Source organism: Arachis stenosperma, chromosome 9 (genome assembly GCF_014773155.1).
Source record: "Arachis stenosperma cultivar V10309 chromosome 9, arast.V10309.gnm1.PFL2, whole genome shotgun sequence".
Taxonomy (NCBI): domain Eukaryota; kingdom Viridiplantae; phylum Streptophyta; class Magnoliopsida; order Fabales; family Fabaceae; genus Arachis; species Arachis stenosperma.
The window spans coordinates 92,308,324-92,335,893 of NC_080385.1; the positions used below are offsets into that span (position 1 = coordinate 92,308,324).

Consider the following 27,570-nt stretch of genomic DNA (forward strand, 5'->3'; position numbering starts at 1 on the left):
GTAAATAACAGAAAATGTAAAGGGGAAGGGAAGAATTGCAGAAATTAAAGAAAACTGAAAGTAAAAGAGTTGAATCTTAAAGAGCAAGAAATTAAATGACTGAAACTTAAAGTGCAAGAAATGTAAATTGCAGTAACTTAAAGTGCAAGAAATATAAATTGCAATAATGAAAAGGGATTTGAGGATTGGGATTTCAGAATTCAAGCAAGGGAAATTAAATTGCAACAATTAATAAAGCAGAAGTTGAATTAGAAGTAACTAGAATTCAAACAGAAAATGGAATTGAATTGCAGCAGGGGTTCACAGAAGAACAAAAAAAATGTGATCTCAGGACTCCAGAGACTAGATAGCAAAGTCTAGATCTCAATTGCCTTTCCAGATCCAAATTCTCAAAGCAATTAACAAGAAATTAAAGAAGAAGCAGTAAAGGGAATGTAATTGAACTCAATTATGCAGAAGAGGAATTCAAGAGATCTTGAATGGAGATTGAGACAGAAATTCCTCAATTCTTCACACCCAAGACTCAAACAAGAAAAGTAAAAATGCTCAAGCAAGAACGAGGAAGAAGAGAGATCAATTCTCCTCCCCAATTCCCTGAAATCTCAGTTCCTAGCTCTCAAAATTTAAAATCAAAAGAAGCTCTCAATTCAAAAGTGAAAAGAAAGGTCAAAGTAAAGGTAAAAGTCCTAATTACATCAAACTAACTCCTATTTATACACTTTCTATTCTTGGATTTTGGAATTTGGATGGGCTTTTGATTTGGTGAAGAAATGAATTTAATTGGATTTTTTATCCAATTTCAGCCCATGAAGAAGTAGCTCCCAGGAGGCTGCCCTGCCCTTGTGGAGGGCAGGGCAGGAATTGATGCGTGCGGCCTTGTGCGTGCGTGCTTGGTGCTTCAGGATGCTGCCCTGCCCTTGTGGAGGGCAGGGCAGAGTTTTTTTGGTGCGCCAGATTCTGCTGCCCGCGTGTGTGCTTGCTGGCCGAGACTCCTTGGTGCGCCAATCTTGTGCGCGTGTGTGCATCTCCAAAATGCTGCCCTGCCCTTGTGGAGGGCAGGGCAATGTGCCAAAGATGAGGTTCCAAGTTCGAAACTTGGTGGAGGCACACGCTACTTCTTTTCTTTAATTTTCTTGGCACCAAAGTCATGCTTAGTTCTTTGCTTCCTCTTGGTGCCGTGTTCGATCTTGGGAGAATGAAGGCAAGCTTGTGAGTAGCGCTCTCCCACTCCCTTGCTCATGAGTTCGAACCTTGTGGCAAGCATTGGTAGGCTTTTTCCTTTGATTTATTTTCCATGAAAGCCCGATATTGCTCTTGAGGAGGGCAGGGCAGAGTTTTTGTTCTCCTTGATCCTTAGCATCAACTTGTGCTCCGCCCTTGTTGTGGGCAGGGCAGTGTTGCCTCTCAAAGCTTGGCTCATTATGTTGCTCTCCTGGAGGGCAGTGTGCCCTTGTGGAGGGCAATGTTTGTTTCCTCCCTTCCATGCGCCACACTTCTTCTTCCCTTGGGCCACGATTTCTTTAAGCCACGTTTTTCCTCTTTTCTTCCTTTCTTCACCTATAAGAAACCAAAACAACCACTCAAAGTATCTCTAAACTCATAAGGTTTATAATTCATTAAAATTCAATTAATTCCTGCTTAAACCTCATGATTTAGCATCAATTTAATGGTGGTTGCTTGATTTAAAGAAGTTGTGCATTTTCATTCCAAATTGCTTACTTAAGATACAAGAAAGTGCATAAAGGCTAATAAAACAAGTGAAATTAACTTGAAAAATGGGTATATGATGACCTGTCATCATGGCCGAACCTAGAAAGGAGGAAGAGGACGTGAATCCCAGTGAGGAAGACCTCATGGGACATCCTCTGGACAAAAAGGAGTTCCCAATTGAGGAACCTAAGGAATCTGAGGCTCATCTAGAGACCATAGAGATTCCATTGAGCCTACTTCTGCCATTCATGAGCTCTGATGACTGTTCCTCCACTGAAAAGGATGAAGATTTTACTGAAGAGCAAGTTGCTAAGTACCTCAGAGCAATCATGAAGCTGAATGCCAAGTTATTTGGGAATGAGACTTGGGAGGATTAACCCCCCTTGCTCACCAATGAACTGAATAACTTGATGAGGCAGACATTACCTCAAAAGAAACAGGACCCCAGAAGGTTCTTAAAATCCTGTACCATAGGCACCATAACCTTTGAGAAGGCTCTATGTGACCTAGGACCAGGCATAAATCTCATGCCACTCTCTATAATGGAAAAACTGGGCTTTGACGTTCAAGCTACAAGAATCTCACTAGAGATGGAAGATAAATCAATGAAACAGGCTTATAGACTAGTAGAGGACATGCTAGTGAAGGTTGAAGGCCTTTACATCCCTGCTGATTTCATAATCCTAGACACTGGGAAGGATGAGGATGAATCCATCATCCTTGGCAGACCTTTCCTAGCCACAGCAAAAGTTGTGATTGATGTTGACAGAGGAGAATTAGTCCTTCAATTGAATGAAGACTGCCTTGTATTCAAGACTCAATGTTCTCCTTCTGTACACATGGAGAGGAAGCATAAAAACTTTTTTCAATACAGAGTCAAACAAAGCCCCCACATTCAAACTCTAAGTTTGGTGTTGGGAGGCCACAACCAAACTCTAAGTTTGGTGTTGAAAGGTCACAACCAAACTCTAAGTTTAGTGTTGAGAGGCCCCAACAATGCTCTGAATATCTGTGAGGCTCCATGAGAGCCCACTGTCAAGCTATTGACATTAAAGAAGCGATTGTTGGGAGGCAACCCAATTTTTATTTACCTATGTTAATTCATGTTTTCTTTAGGTTGATGATCAGGTGGACTCACAAAAATAACTGCAAAAATCAAAGCAAATTCAAAAACAGCATTAAAAAAAGCACACTGGAGGATAAGCTTACTGGCGTTTAAACGCCAGTAAAAGTAGCAGAATGGGCGTTAAATGCCCAGTCTGGCACCATTCTGGTCGTTTAACGCCAGAAAGGGGCACCAGACTGGCGTTTAATGCCAGAAGAGAGTATCAAGTTGGCGTTAAACACCAGAAACAAGCAACAGCTTGGCATTAAACACCAGAAAAGGTGTAGAAGCTGGCGTTTAATGCCAGAAATAAGCAGCAGTCTAGCATTAAACACCAGGATTGCACATTAAGGGCATTTTTGCACGCCTAAATAGAGCAGGGATGAGAAGTCCTTGACCCCTCAGGATCTGTGGACCCCACAGGATCCCCACCAACCCCATTCAACAAGTCAGAATCTTAATAGTTCAAGAGTTCTATGCCAATGCATGGATCATTAGGAACCATGATCAAAGTATGAACCTGAATCCAAAGAATTGACTTACAATGGTTCGAGGGAAATACTTAGATTTCAGTCCGGAAAATATAAGGTTGGCGTTCTACCTGCCAATGATGCAAGAAAACGCACGCCCCTACACTAGAAAGGTCAACTTTGATCAAAGGTTAGACCAAGTCCTCATGGACATATGTGTGGGAGGAGCTCAATGGAAAAGAGAGTCAAGAGGCAAGCCAGTTCAATTGAGAAGACCGGACCTTAAGCCTATGGCTAGAGGATGGTTGGAGTTCATCCAACGCTCCATCATTCCTACTAGCAACCGATCTGAAGTGACTATGGATCGGGCCATCATGATCCATAATATCATGATTGGGGAGGAAGTGAAAGTTCATGAGATCATACCTTTAGTACTCTACAAGGTGGCTGACAAGTCCTCCACTTTGGCAAGGTTAGCCTTTCTTCATCTCATTTGTCACCTATGCAATTTGGCTGGGATTGACATAGAAAGAGACATCCTCATTGAAGAGGACAAGCCCATCACTAAGAAAAGGATAGAGCAAACAAGAGAGCTCACTCATGGACCTCAACAAGAGCATGAGGAAATTCCTCATCAAGAAATCCCTGAGATGCCTCAAGGGATGCATTTTCCTCCACACAATTATTGGGAGCAACTCAACACCTCTTTGGAAGGCTTGAGTTATAACATGGACCAATTAAGGGTGGAGCACCAAGAGCACTCCATCATTCTCCATGAGATTAGAGAAGATCAAAGAGCTATGAGGGAGGAGCAACAAAGGCAAGGAAGAGACATAGAGGAGCTCAGGCATTCCATTGGATCTTAAAGAGGAAGAACTAGCCGCCATCACTAAGGTGGACCCGTTCTTTGATTTCCTTGTTCTTATTTTTCTGTTTTTCAAATTTGATGCTCTATGTTTGTCTATGTTTGTGCCTTCATTACATGATCATTAGTGTCTAGTGTCTATGTCTTAAAGCTATGAATAACTCCATGAATCCTTCACCTCTCTTCAATGAAAAATGTGTCTAATTACAAAAGAACAAGAAGTACTCGGATTTCAAATTTTATCTTGAAATTAGTTTAATTATTTTGATGTGGTGGCAATACTTTTTTTTTTCTGATTGAATGCTTGAACAGTGCATATTTTTGATAGTGAAGTTTATGAATGTTAAAATTGTTGGCTCTTGAAAGAATGATGAACAAAGAGAAATGTTATTGATAATCTAAAAAATCATGAAATTGATTCTTGAAGCAAGAAAAAGCAGTGAATAATAAGCTTGCGAAAAAAAATGGCAAAAAAAAGAAAAAGAAAAAGAAAAAGAAAAAGCAAGCAGAAAAAGCCAATAGCCCTTTAAACCAAAAGGCAAGGGTAAAAAGTATCCAAGGCTTTGAGCATTAATGGATAGGAGGGCCCAAAGGAATAAAATCCTGGCCTAAGCGGCTAAATCAAGTTGTCCCCAACCATGTGCCTGTGACATGAAGGTTCAAGTGAAAAGCTTGAGACTGAGTGGTTAAAGTCATGATCCAAAGCAAAAACAGTGTGCTTAAGAACTCTGGACACCTCTAACTGGGGACTTTAGCAAAGATGAGTCACAATCTGAAAAGGTTCACCCAGTTATGTGTCTGTGGCATTTATGTTCCGGTGGTAATACTGGAAAACAAAGTGCTTAGAGCCACGGCCAAGACTCATAAAGTAGATGTGTTCAAGAATCAACATATTGAACTAGGAGAATCAATAACACTATCTAAAATTCTGAGTTCCTATAGATGCCAATCATTATGAATTTCAAAGGATAAAGTGAGATGCCAAAACTATTCAAAAGCAAAAAGCTACTAGCCCCGCTCATATAATTAGGACTAAGTTTCATTGATATTGTGAGATTCATTTTATGTTCTCTTCTTTTTATCCTATTTGATTTTCAGTTGCTTGGGGACAAGCAACAATTTAAGTTTGGTGTTGTGGTTAGCGGATAATTTATACGCTTTTTGGCATTATTTTTAGGTAGTTTTTAGTAGCATCTAGCTACTTTTTAGTATATTTTTATTAGTTTTTAAGCAAAATTCACATTTCTGGACTTTACTATGAGTTTGTGTGTTTTTCTGTGATTTTAGATATTTTCTGGCTGAAATTGAGGGACCTGAGCAAAAATCTGATTCAGAGGTTGAAAGAGGACTGCTAATGCTGTTGGATTCTGACCTCCCTGCACTCGAAATGAATTTTTTGGAGCTACAGAAACCCAAATGGCGCCCTCTCAATTGCGTTGAAAAGTAGACATCCTGGGCTTTCCAGCAATATATAACAGTTCATACTTTTCTCGAGTTTTCACGACGCAAACTGGCGTTCAAACGCCAACTTCCTGCCCTATTCTGGCGTTAAATGCCAGAGACAGGATACAAGCTGGAGTTAAACGCCCAAACTGGCATAAAAGCTGGCGTTTAACTCCCAGAAAAGTCTCTACACATGAAAGCTTCAATACTCAGTCCAAGCACACACCAAGTGGGCCCGAAAGTGGATTTCTGCATTATTTATTTATCTCTGTAAACCCTAGTAACTAGTTTAGTATAAATATTACTTTTTTTCATTGTATTAGTCATCTTGGTTATTCTGGTTCCCTCTCTGGGGCCGAAGCTAATGAACACCTTCATCACTAATGTATTTTCAACGGTGGTGTTTCTACACACCATAGATTAAGGTGTGGAGCTCTGATGTTCTTCATGAATTAATGCAATTACTAATGTTTTCTATTCAGTTCAAGCTTATTCTTATTCTAAGATATTCATTCGCACTTCAACCTAATGAATGTGATGATCCGTGACACTCATCATCATTTTTCCTTATGAACGCGTGTCTGACAACCACTTCCGTTCTACATGCAATAGCTTGAGTGTGTATCTCTTGGGTTTCTAATCAATGATTCACATCGACTCCCCTCTGACAATGGGGCATCTGAATCTGAGATTAGAATCTTCGTGGTATAGGCTAGAAACCATTGGCGGCATTCCTGAGATCCGGAAAGTCTAAACATTGTCTGTGGTATTCCGATTAGGATCTGGGAGGGGATAACTTTGACGAGCTTCAAACTCGCGACTGTGGGGCGTAGTGACAGACGCAAAAAGATCATTGGATCTTATTCCGACACGATCGAGAATCAATAGCTGGCTAGCCATGCGGTAGCTGTGCCTGGTATTTTTCATCCGAGATGAGAAATCCGACAGTTGATTAGCCGTATAGAAACCGCAAAGGACCTTTTTCACTGAGAGGACCGGAGGTAGCCATTGACAACGGTGATACCCGAACATACAGCTTGCCATAGAAAGGAGTATGAAGGGTTGGACGAAGGCAGTAGGAAAGCAGAGATTCAAAAGAGATAAAGCATCTCCATACGCTTTACTGAAATTTCCACCAATGAATTACATAAGTATCTCTATCTTTATATTATGTTTATTTATCTTTTAATTATCAAAACTCCATAATCATTTGAATCCACCTGAATGAGATTTATAAGATGACCATAGCTTGCTTCAAGCCGACAATCTCCGTGGGATCGACCCTTACCCACGTAAGGTTTATTACTTGGACGACCCAGTGCACTTACTGGTTAGTTGTGCGAAGTTATGAAAAAGAGTTGAGATTACAATTGTGCGTACCAAGTTTTTGGCACCATTGAGATCACAATTTCGTGCACCACATGCGTACGTAAATCTCCCTTGTGCGTATGCACGCATACTCGTGCATACGCACACATGTTGGAATGTCCATACTCCATTTCTTCATTGTTTCTTCCCTTTTGCATGCACTTTTCCTTACTTCTTCAACCCATACTTGCTTTGGAAACCTGAAATCACTTAGCAAATACATCAAGGCACTAAATAGGATTAAAGTGAATAAAATTTAGCAATTAAATGGCCTAAAAAGCATGTTTTCACTTTCAAGCATTATTAAGGAAAAAATCATGAAACTATGCTATTTCATTGAATAAGTGTAGGAAAAGTTGAGTAAATCCACCCAATTAGAGCAAATAAATACCATGAAATGTGGATAATTTTCGAAAAACAGAAAAAAATAAGACAAGGAGATTAAAGAACAGGTTCACCTTAGTGATGGTGGCTAATTCTTCCTCTTGAAGATCCAATGGAATGCCTGAGCTCCTCTATGTCTCTTCCTTGCCTTTGTTGCTCCTCCCTCAAAGCTCTTTGATCTTCTCTAATTTCATGGAGAAAGATGGAGTGCTCTTGGTGCTCTAGCCTTAGTTGGTCCATGTTGTAACTCAAGCCTTCCAAAGAGGTGTTAAGTTGCTCCCAATAGTTGTGTGGAGGAAAATGCATCCCTTGAGGCATCTCAGGGAATTCTTGATGAGGAACTACCTCATGATCTTGTTGAGGTCCATGAGTGGGCTCTCTTATTTGCTCCATCCTCTTTTTAGTGATGGGCTTGTCCTCTTCAATGAGGATGTCTTACTCTATGACAATTCCAGCTAAATTTTATAGGTGACAAATGAGATGAGGAAAGGCTAACCTTGCCAAAGTGAAGGACTTGTCAACCACCTTGTAGATTTCTAGAGGTATGATCTCATGAACTTCCACTTCCTCCCCAATCATGATACTATGGATCATGATGGCCTGATCCACATTTACTTCGGATCGGTTGCTAGTAGGAATGATGGAGCGTTGGATGAACTCTAACCACCCTCTAGCCACAGGCTTACGGTCTGGTCTTCTCAATTGAACCGGCTTGCCTCTTGAGTCTCTTTTCCATTGAGCTCCTTCTACACATATGTCCATGAGGACTTGGTCCAACCTTTGATCAAAGTTGACCCTTCTAGTGTAGGGGCGTGCGTTTTCTTGCATCATTAGCAAGTTAAACGCCAACCTTACATTTCTTGGATTGAAATCTAAGTATTTCCCCTGAACCATTGTAAGCCAATTCTTTGGATTCGGGTTCATACTTTGATCATGGTTCCTAGTGATCCATGCATTGGCATAGAACTCTTGAACCATTAAGATTCTGACTTGTTGAATGGGGTTGGTGAGAACTTCCCAACCTCTTCTTCGGATCTCATGTCGGATCTCTGAATACTCATTCTTCTTGAGCATGAAAGGAACCTTTGGGATCACTTTCTTCTTAGCCTCAACTTCATAGAAGTGCTCTTGATGGACATTTGAGATGAATCTCTCCATCTTCCATGACTCGGGGGTGGAAGCAATTACCTTCTCTTTTCTCTTTCTAGAGGTTTCTCTGGCCTTAGGTGCCATAAATGGTTATGGAAAATTAAAAAGCAATACTTGTACCACACCAAACTTAAAAGGTTTGCTCGTCCTCGAGCAAAAGAAGAAAGAAAGAAGGGGAAGAAGAAGAAAATAGAGGAGATAGAGAGAGAGATAGGTTCGGCCAAAGGGGTAGGAGAGGGTTTGTGATGTATGAAAATGAAGGAGTGAAGAGGGGTATTCATAGAAAAAGAGAGGGAGAGGGGCCGAATGGAATTGGGTGTGTTTGGGAGGGAAAAGTGTTTGAATTTGAAAAGTGAGGAAGGTGGGGTTTTTGGGGAAGAGGGATGGAAGTGATTGGTGAAGAGAATATAGAGAAGAGGATAGGATTTGATAGGTGAGTGGTATTTTGGGTAGAGTGTTATAGAGATGTGTGAGGGGGAGAAAGAGAGAGAGAGGTGCGGTAGGTGGGGATCCTGTGGGGTCCACAGATCTTGAGGGCTCAAGAACTTCACATCCCTGCTCTATTTAGGCGTGCAAAACGCCCTTAGAGTGCAATTCTAGCGTTTAACGCCAGACTGCTGCCTGTTTCTGGCGTTAAACGCCAGATTTTATACCTTTCTTGGCATTTAACGCCAAGCTGTTGCTTGTTTCTAGCATTTAACGCCAACTTGATGCTCTGTTCTGGCGTTAAACGCCAGTCTGGTGCCCATTTTTGGCGTTAAACGCCCAAAATGGTGCCAGGCTGGGCGTTTAATGCCCATTTTGCTACTCTTACTGGCATTTAAATGCTAAACGCCAGTAAGCTTATCCTCCAGGGTGTGCTGTTTTTAATGCTGTTTTTGAATTTGCTTTGATTTTTGCAGTTGTTTTTGTGACTCCACATGATCATCATCCTAAAGAAAACATGAAATAACATAGATAAATAGAAATTGGGTTGCCTCCTAATAAGTGTTTCTTTAATGTCAATAGCTTGATAGTGGGCCCTCATGGAGCCTCACAGATAATCAGAGCATCGTTGTGGCCTCTCAACACCAAATTTAGAGTTTGGTTGTGGCCTATCAATACCAAACTTAAAGTTTGGTTGTTTGACTCTGTATTGGGAGAAACTTTTCATGCTTCATCTCCTTGTGTACAGAAGGAGAACCTTGAGTCTTGAATACAAGGTAGTCCTCATTCAATTGAAGGACCAACTCTCCTCTGTCAATATCAATCACAGCTTTTGCTGTGGCTAGGAAATGTCTGCCAAGGATGATGGATTCTTCCTTATCTTTCCCAGTGTCTAGGATTATGAAATCAACAGGGATGTAAAGGCCTTCAACCTTCACTAGCACCTCCTCTACTAGTTTATAAGCCTATTTCATTGATTTGTCTGCCATCTCTAGTGAGACTCTTGCAGCCTTTACCTTAAAGATTCCTAGTTTCTCCATTATAGAGAGCGGCATGAGGTTAATACCTAACCGTAGGTCACACAGAGCCTTCTCAAAGGTCATGGTGCCTATTGTACAGGGTATTAGTAATTTACCTGGATCTTATTTCTTTGAGGTAAAGTGTGCTGAACCCAGGTATTCAGTTCACTAATGAGCAATGGAGGTTCATCCTCCTAAGTCTCATTACCAAATAGCTTAGCGTTCAGCTTCATGATTGCTCCTAAATACTGGGCAACTTGCCCTTCAACAATGTCTTCATCTTCTTCAGAAGATGAATTGTCATCAAAGCTCATGAATGGTAAAAGGAAGTTCAATGGAATCTTTATGGTCTCTATATGAGCCTCAAATTCCTTTGGTTTCTCATTGGGGTACTCCTTAATGGCCAGTGGACATTCCCTGAGGTCTTCCTCATTGGGAATCACTGCCTTTTCACTCTCTCTAGGTTCGGCCATGTTGATCACAGTTATGGCCTTGCACTCTCTTTTGGGATTTTCTTCTGTATTGCTTGGGAGAGTGCTAGGAGGAGTTTCAGTAACCCTTTTACTCAGCTGGCCCACTTGTGCCTCCAAATTTCTAATGGAGGATTGTGTTTCATTCATGAAGCTGAGAGTGGCCTTAGATAGATCAGAGACTATATTTGCTAAGCTAGATGGATTCTACTCAGAATTCTTTGTCTGTTGCTGAGAGGATGTTGGAAAAGGCTTGCCATTGCTAAACCTATTTCTTCCACCATTATTATTGTTAAAGCATTGTTGAGGCTTTTGTTGATCCTTCCATGAAAAATTTGGATGATTCCTCCATGAAGGATTATAGGTGTTTCCATAGGCTTCACCCATGTAATTCACCTCTGCCATTGCAGGGTTCTCAGGATCATAAGCTTCTTCTTCAGAAGATGCTTCTTTAGTACTGTTGGATGCATTTTGCAATCCATTCAGACTTTGAGAAATCATATTGACTTGCTGAGTCAATATTTTGTTCTCAGCCAATATGGCATTCAGAGTATCAATTTCAAGAACTCCCTTCTTCTGAGGTGTCCCATTATTCATAGGATTCCTTTCATAGGTGTACATAAACTTGTTATTTGTAACCATTTCAATAAGTTCCTGAGCTTTTGCAGGCATTTTCTTCAGGTGAATGGATCCACTTGTAGAATGGTCCAATGACATCTTAGACAATTCAGACAGACCATCATAGAATATATCCAGGATGGTCCATTCTGAGAGCATGTCAGAAGGATGCTTTTTGGTCAGTTACTTATATCTTTCCCAAGCTTCATAGAGGGATTCACCTTCTTTCTTTTTGAAAGTTTGAATATCCACTCTAAGCTTGCTCAGCTTTTGAGGAGGAAAGAATTTGGCTAAGAAAGCCATGACCAGCTTATCCCAAGAGTTCAGGCTATCTCTAGGTTGAGAGTCCAACCATATTCTAGCTTTGTCTCTTACAGCAAAAGGGAAAAGCATAAGCTTGTAGACCTCAGAATCAACTCCATTGGTCTTAATAGTGTCACAGATCTACAAGAATTCAGTTAAGAACTGAAAAGGATCTTCTGATGGAAGTCCATAAAACTTGCAATTCTGTTGCATCAGAGAAACTAATTGAGGCTTTAGCTCAATATTGTTTGCTCTAATGGCAGAGATTGAGATGCTTCTTCCATGGAAGTTGGAATTTGGTGCAGTGAAGTCACCAAGCATCTTCCTTGAATTGTTGTTGGGTTCGGCCATTACTTCTTTTTCGAGATTCTTTGTAAGGTTTTCTCTAGATTATTGTGCTTTAGCTTTTCTTAGCTTCTTCTTCAGAGTCCTTTCAGGTTCAGGATCTGCTTCAACAAGAATGTCCTTGTCCTTGCTCCTGCTCATATGAAAAAGAAGAGGACAGAAAAGGAAGAGGAATCCTCTATGTCACAGTATAGAGATTCCTTTATGTGAGAAGAAGAGAAGAAGAATAAGAATGAAGAAGAAAGAAGAAGAATTCGAACACAAAGAGAGAGAGAGGGTTCGAATTACAAGAAGAAGAGAAGAGTGTTAGTGATTAAATAAATAAATAGATGGAGATGAGAGAGAGAGTTTTTGAAACTAATTAAAAGGAAAAAGAAAATATTTTTGTTTTTATTTTAAAATTTAGTTAGAATTCAAAAATTAAAAGAAGAGATAAAAATTAAAATTAAAATTTTGAAACAATTAGTTAACTAAAATAATTTTGAAAAAGGGTGAGGAGTTTTCGAAAATTAGAGAGAGAAAATTAGTTAGGTGGTTTTAAAAAAGATTTTGAAATTAATTTTGAAAAGTTAAGAAGTTAGAAAAAGATATTTTAAAATTTAAGCTTGAAAAAGATATGATTTGAAAAAGATATGTTTGAAAAGGTATGATTGAAAAGATATGATTAAAAAGATATAATTGAAATTTATTTTTAAAAAGATTTGAAAAGGAAATTAAAAAGATTTGATTTTTAAAATTAAAGTTGATGACTTGACTAACAAGAAACTAAAAGATATGATTTTAGAATTTAAAGGTTGAACATTTCTTAACAAGAAAGTAACAAACTTGAAATTTTTGAATCAATCACATTAATTGTTAATAAGTTTTTGAAGATTTGAAATGAAATTTAAGAAAAAGATTTTGAAAAACAATTTTTAAAATTTTCAAAAATATTAAGAAAAAATGAAAAAGATTTTATTTTTGAAAAAGATTTTGAAAAGATAACTTTTTGAAATTGAAATCTTGACTTGACTAACAAGAAACAACTTATTTTAAAAAAATTTTACTAAGTCAACCCAAAGATTTCGAAATTTATGAGTGAAATAAGGGAAAGATATTTTTTATTTTTTTGAATTTAGTGAGGAAAGAGAAAAACCACAAAATGACTCAACACATAAAAATTTTGGATTAAAACAAATGATGCATGCAAGAACACTATGAATGTTAAGATGAACACCAAGAACACATTGAAGATCATGATGAACATCAAGAACTTATTTTTGAAAAATTTCCAAGGAAAAAGAAACATGCAAGACACCAAACTTACCATTTGACACTAACAAACTAAGAATGCATATGAAAAACAAGAAAAGACTCAAAACAAGAAAATCACAAGATCAAACAAGGAGACTTACCAAGAACAACTTGAAGATCATAAAGAACACCATGCATGAGTTTTCAAAAAAATTTGAGAAAAATGAAAGTATGCAATTGACACCAAACTTAAAATTTGACTCTAGACTCAAACAAGAAACACAAATTTTTTTTATTTTACGATTTTATAATTTTGTTGTATTTTTTTTTCGAATTTTTTTTTTTGAAAAAGGAAATAAGAAACTCAAAAATTTTAATAAGAATTCCAGGAATCATGCAATATTAGTCTAAAGCTTTAGTCTAAAAATATTAGACATGGCTAGCCAAGCTTCAGCAGACATTACATACAGCAGCCAAATTGATGGGAATCAACTAGTTCCTGTGATGATAAAAGCATCATTTGAAACTGTAGAATTCGTTCTTAAAAATTCTGAAGAACAAAACAAAAGTAAAAAGAAAATTACCTAATCTAAGCAAAAAGATGAACCGTCAGTTGTCCAAACTCAAACAATCCCCGGCAACGGCGCCAAAAACTTGGTGCACGAAATTGTGATCTCAATGGCGCCAACAACTTGGTACGCACAATTGTAATCTCAACTCTTTTTCACAACTTCACACAACTAACCAACAAGTGCACTGGGTCATCCAAATAATAAACCTTACGTGAGTAAGGGTCTATCCCACGGAGATTGTCGGCCTGAAGCAAGCTATGGTCATCTTGTAAATCTCAGTCAGGTGGATTCAAATGGTTATGGAGTTTTGATAATTAAAAGACAAATAAACATAAAATAAGGATAGAGATACTTATGTAATTCATTGTTGTGAATTTCAGATAAGCGTATGGAGATGCGTTATCCCTTCTGAATCTTTGCTTTCCTACTGCCTTCATCCAATCCTCCATACTTCTTTCCATGGTAAGCTGTATGTTGGGTATCACCGTTGTCAATGGCTACCTCCCGTCCTCTCAGTGAAAATGGTCCTCTACGTTTTAACCCAGCCAGTACGACTTTGTTGGCAGCTTCTGCCTGTCCGTTGGCTTGTGGGTGTTCTGAGAATGTGAATTGGTGCTTTATTTTTAGGTCGGCAACCAAGTTCCTGAAACCCATATCGGTAAATTGAGTGTCATTATCCGTGGTAATGGAGTAAGGAATCTCGAACCTTGTGATAATGTTTTTATATAGAAATTTCTGACTTCTTTGGGTGGTGACAATGGCTAAGGGTTTTGTCTCAATCCATTTTGTGAAATAGTCTATTCCTACGATGAGAAACTTGACTTGTCCTGGTCCCTGGGGAAAAGGACCAAGGAGGTCTAGCCCCCACTTTGCGAATGGCCAGGGCGACGTAACACTAGTGAGCTCCTCTGGTGGGGTGGTGCACGAAATTGCAATCACACTTTTGCAATCCGCACAACTAACCAGCAAGTGCACATGGTCGTCCAAGTAATACCTTACGTGAGTAAGGGTCGATCCCACGGAGATTATTGGTTTGAACCAAGCTATGTTTATTTTATTATTCTTAGTCAGGATTTCAATTAAAATTATCAGTTTGAATTATTAGAAAAATAAAAGAGCGTGAATTAATTATTTGTAATGCAGTAATGGAGAATATGTTGGGGTTTTGGAGATGCTTTGTCCTCTGAATCCCTGCAATATAATATTCAACTCAATAACATAATTGCAAAGTTCCTTCCATGGCAAGCTCTAGGTAGGGTGTCACCGTTGTCAATGGCTACTTCCCATCCTCTCAGTGAAAATGGTCCAGATGCTCTGTCACAGCACGGCTAATCATCTGTCGGTTCTCAATCAGGTTGGAATAGAATCCAATGATTCTTTTGCGTCTGTCACTAACGCCCAGCCTTCAGGAGTTTGAAGCTTGTCAAAGTCATTCAATCCCGGAATCCTACTCGGAATACCACAGACAAGGTTAGACTTTCCGGATTTTTATGAATGCCGCCATCAATTCGGCTTATACCACGAAGATTCTGATTAAGGAATCTAAGAGATATTCATTCAATCTGATGTAGAACGGAGGTGGTTGTCAGACACACGTTCATGGGTTGAGGAAGGTGATGAGTGTCACGGATCATCACCTTCTCCATAATTAAGTGCGAATGAACATCTTAGATAGGAATACACATATGTGAATGGAAAAATATAAGTAATTGCATTAATTCATCGAGACGCTGCAGAGCTCCTCACCCCCAACAACGGTGTTTAGAGACTCATGCCGTCAAAGAGTATGTAGTTCAGATCTGAAAATGTCATGAGGTACAAAATAAGTCTCTAAAAGTTGTTTAAATAGTAAACTAGTAACCTAGGTTTACAGAATATGAGTAAACTAAGATAATTGGTGCAGAAATCCACTTCTGGGGCCCACTTGGTGTGTGCTGGGGCTGAGACTTAAGCCTCTCACGTGCTTGGGCTGTTTCTGGAGTTGAACGCCAGGTTGTAACGTGTTTTGGGCGTTGAACTCCAACTTGTAACCTGTTTCTGGCGCTGGACGCCAGACTGCAACATGGAACTGGCGTTGAACGCCAGTTTACGTCATCTATCTTTGCGCAAAGTATGGACTATTAAATATTGCTGGAAAGCCCTGGATGTCTACTTTCCAACCCAATTCAGAGCACGTCGATTGGACTTCTTTAGCTCCAGAAAATCCATTCCAAGTGCAGGGAGGTCAGGATCCAACAGCATCAGCAGTCCTTTTTCAGCCAAAATCAGATTTTTGCTCAGCTCCCTCAATTTCAGTCAGAAAATACCTGAAATCACAGAAAAATACACAAACTCATAGTAAAGTCTAGAAATATTATTTTTGCCTAAAAACTAATGATATTCTACTAAAAACAAATTAAAACATACTAAAATCTACATGAAATTACCCCCAAAAAGCGTATAAAAAATCCGCTCATCACAACACCAAACTTAAACCGTTGCTTGTCCCCAAGCAACTAGATAAATAAAAGAGGATAAAAAAAAGTCAAGAAGCAATAATATCTCAGAGTTTTAAGTGAAGCCCAGATTCTAATTAGATGAGCGGGACTAGTAGCTTTTTGCCTCTGAACAGTTTTGGCATCTCACTTTATCCTTTGAAATTCAGAATGGTTGGCATCCATAGGAACTTAGAATTCAGATAGTGTGATTGATTCTCCTAGTTTAGCATGTTGATTCTTGAACACAGCTACTTTTATGAGTCTTGGCCGTGACCCTAAGCATTTTGTTTTCCAGTATTACCACCGGATACATAAATGCCACAGACACATGACTGGGTAAACCTTTTCAGATTGTGACTCAGCTTTGCTAAAGTCCTCAGTTAGAGGTGTCCAGAGCTCTTAAGCACACTCTTTTTGCCTTGGATCACGACTTTAACCACTCAGTCTCAAGCTTTTCACTTGGACCTGCATGCCACAAGCACATGGTTAAGGACAGCTTGATTTAGCCGCTTAGACCTGGATTTATTTCCTTGGGCCCTCCTATCCATTGATGCTCAAAGCCTTGGATCCTTTTTACCCCTGCCTTTTAGTTTTAAGGGCTATTGGCTTTTTCTGCTTGCTTTTTCTTTTTCTTTCTATTTTTTTTTCACACAAGCTTTTTGCTTTTTCACTGCTTTTTCTTACTTCAAGAATCAATTATTTTGATTTTTCAGATCATCAATAACATTTCTCTTTTTCATCATTCTTTCAAGAGCCAATAATTTTAACATTCATAAACAACAAGATAAAAAATATGCACTGTTCAAGCATTCATTCAGAAGACAAAAAGTATTGCCACCACATATAAATAATTAGAATTTTTTTTATTAAGAACTCGAAAAAAATATTGTCTCTTTATTCTAAAAATCTACTAGTTTATTCATGTTTGATGATGATGAGAAAAATAAATTATACCTTAATTGGAATTAAAGTCAAAGTAGAGATACTAATTACTACTACTAATATATAACTTCTAAGTTAATTCTTAATAAGAACAGTTATCACAGAGTTAAGGCAAAGATTAGAACTCAACGACCTTTATTTTGGGAAGTGGATGTTCCTCTAGTCTGTGGGGTGCTTGGTCCTTCAAGAGATAATTTATGATGCTTCAGTTCCTTTAAGTCACATCCTTGCTCTTCCTGTTCCCTTAGGTGCCATGATCTTGATGAGTTTTAGCTCAGTGATCATGGCGAATCACACCAAACTTAGAGGTTTGCTTGTCCTCAAGCAAAAGAAAGGAAAGAAGAGGAATAGTAGGAGAGGCAAATTCGAAATTCAAAAGATTTGAAAAGAGTTCAAAAAGATAGATGAGTTTTGAAAACGTTTTGAAAAGAAATTAAAGAAAAATCAAGAAATATGTTTATGATTAAAAAAATTTTTGAAATTGAAGTTGAAAGATGAGAGTTTGTAACATGTTTATGCAAGAAATCATGAATTGAAACGTGAAAATTGGAAAAAATTTGAATTGAAAACGAAATTACCTCCTCCCCACAATCCTGGCATTAAACGCCCAAACGCTGCATGTTTTGGGCGTTTAACGCCCAATTGCTGCTTCTCCTGGGCGTTCAACGCCCAGCTGTTGCTTCTTTCTGGCGTTGAACGCCAGGAAGTCTGATGAGCGGATAATTTGTATACTTTTTGGCATTGTTTTTAGTATGTTTTTGATATGATCTAGTTAGTTTTTAGTATATTTTTATTAGTTTTTAGTTAAAATTCACTTTTCTAGACTTTACTATGAGTTTGTGTGTTTTTCTGTGATTTCAGGTATTTTCTGGCTGAAATTGAGGGACCTGAGCAAAAATCTGATTCAGAGACCAAAAAGGACTGCAGATGCTGTTGGATTCTGACCTCCCTGCACTCGGAGTGGATTTTCTGGAGCTACAGAAGCCCAATTGGCGCGCTCTCAACGGCGTTGGAAAGTAGACATCCTGGGCTTTCCAGCAATATATAATAGTCCATACTTTGCCCAAGATTTGATGGCCCAAACCGGCGTTCAAAGTCACCTCAAGAAATCCCAGCGTTAAACGCTGGAACTGGCACCTAATTGGGAGTTAAACGCCCAAACTGGCACCAAAGCTGGCGTTTAACTCCAAGAAGAGTCTCTACACGAAATTGCTTCATTGCTCAGCCCAAGCACACACCAAGTGGGCCCGGAAGAGGATTTTTATGTCATTTACTCATTTCTGTACACCCTAGGCTACTAGTTTCTTATAAGTAGGACCTTTTACTATTGTATAGAAATCTTTTGATCACTTTTAGATCTCTAGATCATCTTTGGACATTTTAGTTCTTAGATCATTGGGAGGCTGGCCATTCGGCCATGCCTAGACCTTGTTCTTATGTATTTTCAACGGTGGAGTTTCTACACACCATAGATTAAGGTGTGGAGCTCTGCTGTACCTCGAGTATTAATGCAATTACTATTGTTCTTCCATTCAATTCCACTTGTTCTTTTACCAAGATATCACTTGTTCTTCAACATGATGAAGGTGATGATTGACGCCCATCACCATTCTCACTCATGAACAAGGTGACTGACAACCATTCTTGTTCTACACGCATTTGAGGCTTAGTGAATATCTCTTGGATTTCTGATTGCACGATGCATGGTTGATCGCCTGACAACCGAGTGCTCGCCTGACAAACGAGCCAGCCATTCCGTGAGATCAGAGTCTTCGTGGTATAGGCAAGAACTGATGGCAGCATTCAAGAGAATCCGGAAGGTCTAACCTTGTCTGTGGTATTCTGAGTAGGATTCAATGATTGAATGACTGTGACGTGCTTCAAACCTGTAACCTACTGGGCGTTAGTGACAGACGCAAAAGAGTTATTCTATTCCGGTAGGGGAGGGAACCAAACCGGTGATTGGCAGTACTGTGACAGAGTGCGTGCATTAGCTTTCACTGCGCGGATGGGAGGTAGCTGCTGACAACAGTGAGACCCTACACGAGCTTGCCATGGAAAGGAGTAAGAAGGATTGGATGAAGGCAGTAGGAAAGCAGAGAGACGGAAGGGAAGGCATCTTCATACGCTTGTCTGAAGCTCTTACACCAATGATATACATAAGTATCACTATCTTTATCTTTTATGTTATTTTCGTTCATCATCATATACAATTGAGTTTGCCTGACTAAGATTTACAAGATGACCATAGCTTGCTTCAATGCTAACAATCTCCGTGGGATCGACCCTTACTCACGTAAGGTATTACTTGGACGACCCAGTGCACTTGCTGGTTAGTTGTGCGAAGTTGTGTAATGCCATGGAATTGAACCACCAAGTTTTTGGAGTTCATGACCAGGGATTATGAGAGTTGTGAAAAGTATTGTTCACAATTTCGCGCACCAAGTTTTTGGCGCCGTTGCCGGGGATTATGAGAGTTGTGAAAAAGTATAGTTCACAATTTCGCGCACCAAGTTTTTGGCGCCGTTGCCGGGGATTGTTCAAGTTTTGAGCAAGCTTTTGGTAACATCAGTGCCAAGATCCGGCAACAACATCAAGTTGTTGGTGTTATTGCCCGGGATTGTTTAGGCTGGACAACTGACGGTTCATCTTGTTGCTTAGATTAGGTATTTATTTTTTTCGAAATTCTTGAAGATGAATTCTAGAGTTTCATGATGATTTGTTGAAATCTGGCTGGCTGAGAAGCCATGTCTAATCTCATTGGACCGAGGTTTCAACTTATCACCACAAGAGCTTGTTGATTTCTTACCAATCTTGCTCTTGGAGCAGTGATTTGCTAAGGCTTGGCTGGCCTCTGGCCATGTCTAGTGTTTTGGACCGAAGCTTTCTTTGAAAGTTTGGCTGGCTTTGAAGCCATGTCTAATTCCTGGACCGGAGTCTTAGACTAGCATTGCACTGATTCCTGGAATTCTCATTAAGAATTTTGATGTTTTCACTTAATTTTCGAAAAAATACAAAAAATTTACAAAATCATAAAAACCAAAAATATTTGATGCTTCTTGCTTAAGTCTAGTGTCTCATCTTAAGTTTGGTGTCAATTGCATGCATTCATTCATGTGTCTTAAGGATCTTCAAGTACTTCTTGATGATTTTTATGTTCTAATCTTTGAACTCTATTGACTTGAAGTATTTTGTGTGTCTCATATGCATTCTCATATTATTAGTGTCAGTAGTATACAAACTGCTAAGTTTGGTTTCTAGCATGCATTGTTATTTGATTCTTGTTGCATTTTGATTATTAAAAATCCAAAAAATATTTTTAATTTGTGTCTTTTCAAGTCAATGATGCAAAGAATTGAAGATTCAGAACATGTTGCAGAGGAATTATACAGAAAAAGCTGAGCATTCAAAAATGCCCAGTGAAGAAGGCAGACTGGCGTTTAAACGCCAGCCAGGGTACCTGGTTGGGCGTTTAACGCCCAAAAAGGTAGCATTTTGGGCGTTAAACGCCAGAATGTATACCATTCTGGGCGTTTAACGCCAGGATGGTACTAGGAGGAAGATTTTGTTTTCAAATCAATTTTTTTCAAGTTTTTCAAAATCAAATCTTTTTCAAATCATATTTTTTCAATCAAATGTTTTCAAAATCAATTTCTTTCCTTCTTCAATGATACTTACTAACAATTAATGATTTGATTGAACATCTCAAATTGGTTGCCTTTTCTGTTGAGAAAGGTTTTTATGTTCGAATCATATCTTTTCTTGTTAGGCAAGTCATTAATTTTTAAAATCAAATCTTTTCAAATTGTTTTCAAATCATATCTTTTAAAATTGTTTTCAAATCATATCTTTTCAATCAAATGTTTTTAAAACCAATCATATCTTCTTAACCACATCTTTTTCAAAATAGTTTTCAATCAAATCTTTTTAACTTCTAATTTCAAATTCTTTTTCAAAAATCACTTGATTTCTTTTTCACTTTTTTTTTCGAAAATCAATTAATGTCTTTCAAAAATGTTTTCAAAATATTTTAATTAATTTTCGAAAAAATTACTTCCCTCCTTCTCACATCCTTCTATTTATGGAGTACCACTCCTTCTCAATGCACAAATTCGAACCTTATCTATTAAAAGTTCGAATTCTCCTTCTCCTTCTTCTTTCTATTTCTCTTTTCCTCTGACACCTAAAGGAATCTCTATACTGTGACATAGAGGATTCCACATCTTCTTGTTCTCTTCTCTTTCATATGAGCAGGAGCAGAGACAAAGGCATTCTTGTTGAAGCTGATCCTGAACCTGAAAGGACCTTGAAGAGAAAGCTAAGAGAAGCCAAAGCACAACTCTCTTTAGAGGACCTGACCGAATTCTTCAAAGAAGAAGAGCACATGGCAGCCGAAAACAACAACAATGCCAACAATGCAAGGAAGGTGCTGGGTGACTTCACTGCACCTACTCCCGACTTCTATGGGAGAAGCATCTCTATCCCTGCCATTGGAGCAAACAACTTTGAGCTTAAGCCTCAATTAGTTTCTCTAATGCAACAGAATTGCAAGTTCCATGGACTTCCAATGGAAGATCCTCATCAGTTCTTAGCTGAATTCTTGCAAATCTGTGACACAGTCAAGACTAATGGGGTTAACCCTGAGGTCTATAGACTGATGCTATTCCCTTTTGCTGTAAGAGACAGAGCTAGAATATGGTTGGATTCTCAACCTAAAGAAAGCCTGGACTCTTGGGAAAAGCTAGTCAATGCCTTCTTGGCAAAGTTCTTTCCAACACAAAGATGGAGTAAGCTTAGAGTGGAAGTCCAAACCTTCAGACAGAAGGATGGAGAATCCCTCTATGAAGCTTGGGAAAGATACAAACAATTAATCAGAAGATGTCCTTCAGACATGCTTTCTGAATGGAGCATCATAGGTATTTTCTATGATGGTCTCTCTGAACTATCTAAGATGTCCTTGGATAGCTCTGCTGGAGGATCTCTTCATCTGAAGAAGACGCCTACAGAGGCTCAAGAACTGATTGAAATGGTTGCAAATAACCAATTCATGTACACTTCTGAAAGGAATCCTGTGAACAATGGGACTAGTCAGAAGAAAGGAGTTCTTGAGATTGACACTCTGAATGCCATATTGGCTCAGAATAAGATATTGACTCAACAAGTCAATTTGATTTCTCAAAGTCTGTCTGGAATGCAAAATGCACCAAACAGTACTAAGGATGCTTCATCTGAGGAAGAAGCTTATGATCCTGAGAACCCTTCCATGGAAGAGGTGAATTACCTAGGAGAACCCTATGGAAATACCTACAATTCTTCATGGAGAAATCACCCAAATCTCTCATGGAAGAATCAAGAGAGACCTCAACAAGGTTTCAATAACAATAATGGTGGAAGAAACAGGTTTAGCAATGGCAAACCTTTTCCATCATCTTCTCAGCAACAGACAGAGAATCCTAAACAGAGCCCCTCTGACTTAGCAACCATGGTCTCTGATCTAATTAAAACCACTCAAAGTTTCATGAATGAAACAAGGTCCTCCTTTAGGAATTTGGAAGGACAAGTGGGTCAGCTGAGCAAGAAAGTGACTGAACTCCCTCCAAGTACTCTCCCAAGCAATACAGAAGAAAATCCAAAAGGAGAGTGCAAAGCCATTAACATGGCCGAATTTGGAGAGGAAGAAAAGCAAGTGAACGCCACTGAGGAAGGCCTCAATGGGCGTGCACTGACCTCCTCTGAGTTCCTCAATGAGGAACCTTGGGAATCTGAGGCTCAAAATGAGACCATAGAGATTCCATTGGACTTACTTCTGCCATTCATGAGCTCTGATGAGTATTCTTCCTCTGAAGAGGATGAGTATGTTACTGAAGAGCAAGTTGCTAAATATCTTGGAGCAATCATGAAACTAAATGACAAGTTATTTGGAAATGAGACTTGGGAGGATGAACCTCCCTTGCTCACCAAAGAACTGGATGACTTGTCTAGGCAGAAACTGCCTCAAAAGAGGCAGGATCCTGGGAAGTTTTCTATACCTTGTACCATAGGCACCATGACCTTCAAGAAGGCCTTGTGTGACTTAGGGTCAAGTGTGAACCTCATGCCCCTCTCTGTAATGGAGAAGCTAGGGATCTTTGAGGTACAAGCTGCAAAAATCTCACTAGAGATGGCAGACAACTCAAGAAAACAAGCTTATGGACTTGTAGAGAATGTTTTGGTTAAGATTGAGGACCATTACATCCCTACTGATTTCATAGTCCTAGAGACTGGGAAATGCATGGATGAAACCATCATCCTTGGCAGACCTTTCCTAGCCACAGCAAAGGCTGTGATTGATGTTGGTAGAGGTGAAATGATCATTCAAGTGAATGAAGAATCCTTTGTGTTTAAGGCTCAAGGATATCCCTCTGTCATCATGGAGAGGAAGCATGAAGAGCTTCTCTCAAAACAGAGCCAAACAGAGCCCCCACAGTCAAACTCTAAGTTTGGTGTTGGGAGGCCACAACCAAACTCTAAGTTTGGTGTTGAACCCCCACATTCAAACTCTAAGTTTGGTGTTGGGAGGTTCCAACACGGTTCTGAGCATTTCTGAGGCTCCATGAGAGCCCTCTGTCAAGCTACTGACATTAAAGAAGCGCTTGTTGGGAGGCAACCCAATGTTTTATAATTAATTATTTTCTTTTATTATTTTATCTTTTTTGTAGGTTGATGATCATAAGAAGTCACAAAAACAATGAAAAAAGCAAAAACAAAATGAAAAACAGGAAGAAAAACAGCACACCCTGGAGGAAGATGCTGTTGGCATTTAAACGCCAGTCAGCCTAGCAGTTGGGCGTTTAACGCCCAGTCTGGCACCTTTCTGGGCGTTTAACGCCAGAAAGGGGCACCAGACTGGCGTTAAACGCCAGTAAAGGGCAAAAACCTGGCGTTAAACGCCAGGAATGGGCACCAGCCCGGCGTTTAACGCCAGAAATGGCTCAAAACGTGATTTTGAGCAACATTTGGTGCAGGGATGACTTTTCCTTGACACTACAGGATCTGTGGACCCCACAGGACCCTACCATCACTCTCTCTCTTCTTCCCCCATTCACCAATCACCTCAACACCTCTTCCCCAAAAACCCCTCACCTATCAAATCCCATCTTTCTCTTCACCACTCACATCCATCCTTCATAAATCCCCACCAACCTCACCCTTCAAATTCAAACCACTTTCCCTCCCAAACCCACCCTCCATGGCCGAACCATATCACTCCCTCTCTCCTATATATACCCTTCTTCAACCTTTCATTTTCACACAACCTAAACACCCTTTCTTCCCCTCTTTGGCCGAATACACCACCATCTCCCTCTTCTTCATTTCTTCTTCTTCTACTCCCTTCTTTCTTCTTTTGCTCGAGGACGAGCAAACATTTTAAGTTTGGTGTGGTAAAAGCGTTGCTTTTTCGTTTTTCCATAACCATTTATGGCATCCAAGGTCGGAGAAACCTCTAAAAAGAGGAAAGGGAAGGCAAAAGCTTCCACCTCCGAGTCATGGGAGATGGATAGATTCCTCTCAAGGGAGCATCAAGACCACTTCTATGAAGTTGTGGCCTTGAAGAAGGTGATCTCCGAGGTCCCCTTTTCACTCAAAAAGGGTGAATATCCGGAGATCCGCATGAGATCCGAAGAAGAGGTTGGGAAGTTCTTACCAACCCCATTCAACAAGTCGGAATCTTGATGGTTCAAGAGTTCTATGCCAATGCATGGATCACAAAGAACCATGACCAAAGTGTGAACCCGAACCCAAAGAATTATCTCACTATGGTTCGGGGGAAATACTTGGATTTAGTCCGGAGAGTGTGAGGGTGGCGTTCAACTTGCCTATGATGCAAGGAGATGAGCATCCTTACACTAGAAGGGTCAACTTTGATCAAAGGTTGGACCAAGTCCTCACAATCATATGTGAAGAGGGCGCACAATGGAAGCAAGATTCAAGAGGCAAGCCGGTCCAATTGAGAAGGCATGACCTCAAACCCGTGGCTAGAGGATGGTTGGAGTTTATCCAACGGTCAATCATTCCCACTAGCAACCGGTCCGAAGTTACCATAGACCGGGCCATCATGATCCATAGTATCATGATTGGAGAAGAAATAGAGGTTCATGAGGTTATAGCCCAAGAACTCTATAAAGTGGCGGACAAGACCTCCACCTTGGCAAGGTTAGCCTTTCCTCATCTCATTTGTCACCTCTGTTATTCAGTTGGAGTTGACATAGAGGGAGACATCACCATTGATGAGGATAAGCCCATCACCAAGAAAAGGATGGAGTACACAAGAGACCTCACTCATCATGAGATCCCTGAGATTCCTCAAGGGATGAATTTTCCTCCACAAAACTATTGGGAGCAACTAAACACCTCCCTAGGAGAATTGAGTTCCAACATGGGACAACTAAGGGTGGAGCATCAAGAACACTCCATTATCCTTCATGAAATTAGAGAAGATCAAAGAATCATGAGGGAGGAGCAACAAAGGCAAGGAAGAGACATTGAGGAGCTCAAGCACTCCATAGGATCTTCAAGAGCAAGAAAGAGCCGCCATCACTGAGGTGGACCCGTTCTTTGATTTCCTTGTTATTTGTTCTTCTGTTTTTCGAATTTAATGCTTATGTTTATCCATGTTTGTGTCTTATGATCATTAGTGTCTTAGTGTCTATGCCTTAAAGTTATGAATGTCCTATGAATCCATCACCTTTCTTCAATAAAAACGTGCCTAATTGATAAAAGAAAGAATTGCATGAATTTTGAATTTTATAACAGTTTAATTATTTTGATGTGGTGGCAATATTTTTGTTCTCTGAATGTATGCTTAAACAGTGCATATGTATCTTGAATTTGTGGTTCATGAATGTTGGCTCTTGAAAGAATGATGAAAAAGGAGACATGTTACTGAGGATCTGAAAAATCAATAAAATGATTCTTGAAGCAAGAAAAAGCATTTCAAAAAAAAAAAAAAAAAAAAAGGAAACGAAAAAAAAAAAGAGAAGAAGAAAAAAAAAAAGAGAGAAAGAAAAAAAGAAAGAATAAGAGTTGTGATCCAAGGCAATAAGAGTGTGCTTAAGAACCCTGGACACCTCTAATTGGGGACTTTAGCAAAGCTAAGTCACAATCTAAAAAGGTTCACCCAATTATGTGTCTGTGGCATGTATGTATCCGGTGGAAATACTGGAAGACAGAGTGCTTTGGGCCACAGCCAAGACTCAATAAGTAGCTATGTTCAAGAATCATCATACTTTACTAAGAGAATCATTAACACTATCTGGATTCTGAGTTCCTAAAGAAGCCAACCATTCTGAATTTCAAAGGATAGATTGAGATGCCAAAACTGTTCAGAGGCAAAAAGTTAAAAGTCCCGCTCATCTGATTAATACTGATCTTCACAGATGTTTTTGGAATTCATTGCATATTCTCTTCTTCTTATCTTATTTGATTTTCAGTTGCTTGGGGACAAGCAACAATTTAAGTTTGGTGTTGTGATGAGCGGATAATTTGTATACTTTTTGGCATTGTTTTTAGTATGTTTTTGATATGATCTAGTTAGTTTTTAGTATATTTTTATTAGTTTTTAGTTAAAATTCACTTTTCTGGACTTTACTATGAGTTTGTGTGTTTTTCTGTGATTTCAGGTATTTTCTGGCTGAAATTGAGTGACCTGAGCAAAAATCTGATTCAGAGACCAAAAAGGACTGCAGATGCTGTTGGATTCTGACCTCCCTGCACTCGGAGTGGATTTTCTGGAGCTACAGAAGCCCAATTGGCGCGTTCTCAACGGCGTTGGAAAGTAGACATCCTGGGCTTTCCAGCAATATATAATAGTCCATACTTTGCCCAAGATTTGATGGCCCAAACCGGCGTTCAAAGTCACCTCAAGAAATCCCAGCGTTAAACGCTGGAACTGGCACCTAATTGGGAGTTAAACGCCCAAACTGGCACCAAAGCTGGCGTTTAACTCCAAGAAGAGTCTCTACACGAAATTGCTTCATTGCTCAGCCCAAGCACACACCAAGTGGGCCCGGAAGAGGATTTTATGTCATTTACTCATTTCTGTACACCCTAGGCTACTAGTTTCTTATAAGTAGGACCTTTTACTATTGTATAGAAATCTTTTGATCACTTTTAGATCTCTAGATCATCTTTGGACATTTTAGTTCTTAGATCATTGGGAGGCTGGCCATTCGGCCATGCCTAGACCTTGTTCTTATGTATTTTCAACGGTGGAGTTTCTACACACCATAGATTAAGGTGTGGAGCTCTGCTGTACCTCGAGTATTAATGCAATTACTATTGTTCTTCCATTCAATTCCACTTGTTCTTTTACCAAGATATCACTTGTTCTTCAACATGATGAAGGTGATGATTGACGCCCATCACCATTCTCACTCATGAACAAGGTGACTGACAACCATTCTTGTTCTACACGCATTTGAGGCTTAGTGAATATCTCTTGGATTTCTGATTGCACGATGCATGGTTGATCGCCTGACAACCGAGTGCTCGCCTGACAAACGAGCCAGCCATTCCGTGAGATCAGAGTCTTCGTGGTATAGGCAAGAACTGATGGCAGCATTCAAGAGAATCCGGAAGGTCTAACCTTGTCTGTGGTATTCTGAGTAGGATTCAATGATTGAATGACTGTGA

At 39.5% G+C, this 27,570-nt stretch overlaps 1 non-coding gene across 1 annotated transcript; it reads right to left on the bottom strand.

The window, feature by feature from the left end:
• Positions 1–21,688: 21,688 nt before the first annotated feature.
• LOC130952999 (small nucleolar RNA R71) lies at positions 21,689–21,796 on the bottom strand. The gene has a single exon (XR_009075172.1). It is a non-coding gene; the product is annotated as a small nucleolar RNA R71 (small nucleolar RNA).
• Between the last annotated feature and the right edge of the window lie 5,774 nt (positions 21,797–27,570).